We start from the raw sequence: 1,617 nt of genomic DNA, 5'->3' as shown, positions 1-1,617 counted from the left end.
CATTCAGAAGAGCTCAAGTATTCCATCAAGAAATCTGAAGCCTTGAAATAGCATTTTCTTAACCATTCCATTTTTAATATGTAAACTATAACATGTCATATTTTTTTTACCATCGAAATCAAGTTCCAAATTTCAGCATGTCATTTAACAAAAGCAAATTTAACCAAAATATAAAACAAATAAAAAAACATTAGGATTCAAGTCTGTAAGTCTATCCTGGATTTAGACATTAAAGCAAATAATTTAAAATACACCAGATGACGTCAGTCTTAAAAATTTACAAAACAAACCCCTACAAACAAACAATTTGTCACTACAAGTCCTCCTACTCTATCAATCTTCCTCACTTCTTCCCCTTCTTTCCAGCTGCTGCTTTCTTCGGCCGCGGCTGCCTTCTTAGCCGGCGCCGCCTTCTTCACGGCTGCTTTCTTCGGAGCGGCTTTCGAAGCCCGCCACTGCTCTTCCCGGCGTCGACCGAGCCGAAGTCTTGGCAACCTTCGCCGCTGGCTTAGTTGGCGTCTTCGGCTTCACAGCTGCCTTAGGTTTTGCAGCTGGCTTCGTCGGCGTCTTCGGCTTGGCAGCCGGCTTGGCTTTTGTCGCCTTCGGCTTGGCAGCTGGCTTAGCTTTTGTAGGAGTGGCAGCAACCTTCTTCTTAGACGCCGGCTTCGGCTTGGCCTTCTTAGCGCCCGGCTCAGCCGCGTTCTTGGGTGGCAGCTTGAAAGAAGCCTTGACCTTAACCAGCTTACCATCGGCTACATTCTTCTTCAATTGAACAGCCAACAGCTTCTTGTAATTAGCCGGCAGATTCTTATACTTGCCTTCAATATACTTTCCAATCGCCTGAGAACTCGACCCAGGTTCGCTCCTTCAACGTTGTAATCGCATCCTTAATCATCTGCATGTTCAGTTATTACTACCCAGCTGTTAATAATAATATACACATTATAAACAATAAAAATGTAAATAAAGTATAATAACCTCGAGGTAAGGAGGATGCTGAGGTGGGTTTCTGGTCTTGGGAGCAGAAGCAGCCTTAGCCATTGGAATTTGACGAAATGAGAATTAGGGTTAGGGTTCCGGTGAATGCAGATTTGCAGGTGTGAGTGTGAAGAAGAAGATGAGACATGTGGGGACTTAAATAATTTAATTCTTAAAATCTGATTGGGTTGATTGGGTAATGACGCGATCGTGGGGTTTGTAATGTTTTAAATGTGGGGCCGTTGGATTGTTTTTTATCAACGGTGGAGAAAAGAAAGGGTGGAGAGTGTGGAATGTGGATTGAAGTTGGAATTAGGGTTTGGATAAAAAGCTTTGTGTGTTTCTATGTTTAATTTATTTGGGGATTTACTTTGAGTGTAGTTTATGGATTTTTATACGAGTTTTAAGTTTTGGTTATAGAATTTTGTTGGCTTTCTATTGTGTATTCACATTAATGTTGGTGAGTTTAACTTTAGTAGTTGTTTGAATTTTAATCGAAAGTGGTGAATATAGAAGTTTTTCATAAGTGTTCATAGTTTTGAGTGTTTAATACACATAATTATGATATAATTTAGCATTGCTTATTTGTTTTTAAGGTAGATTGTAGCATGTTTTATGTCTTATAAAAACCCTCATTTT

At 40.0% G+C, this 1,617-nt stretch overlaps 1 pseudogene across 1 annotated transcript; it reads right to left on the bottom strand.

The window, feature by feature from the left end:
* Nucleotides 1-207: 207 nt before the first annotated feature.
* On the bottom strand, nt 208-1,089 carry LOC143607719 (uncharacterized; annotated as a pseudogene). The gene is made up of 2 exons (XR_013149027.1): nt 979-1,089; nt 208-895 (listed from the first exon to the last, which is right to left on the bottom strand). The product of XR_013149027.1 is annotated as an uncharacterized LOC143607719 (transcript).
* Nucleotides 1,090-1,617: the final 528 nt, after the last annotated feature.

This window comes from Bidens hawaiensis, unplaced genomic scaffold (assembly GCF_021521415.1).
Source record: "Bidens hawaiensis isolate Kalapana, Puna unplaced genomic scaffold, B.hawaiensis_p1.1 tig00085820_1, whole genome shotgun sequence".
Lineage (NCBI taxonomy): Eukaryota > Viridiplantae > Streptophyta > Magnoliopsida > Asterales > Asteraceae > Bidens > Bidens hawaiensis.
The sequence above is the reverse complement of the archived record's forward strand: the minus strand, read 5'-3'. Positions and strand labels throughout refer to the sequence as shown.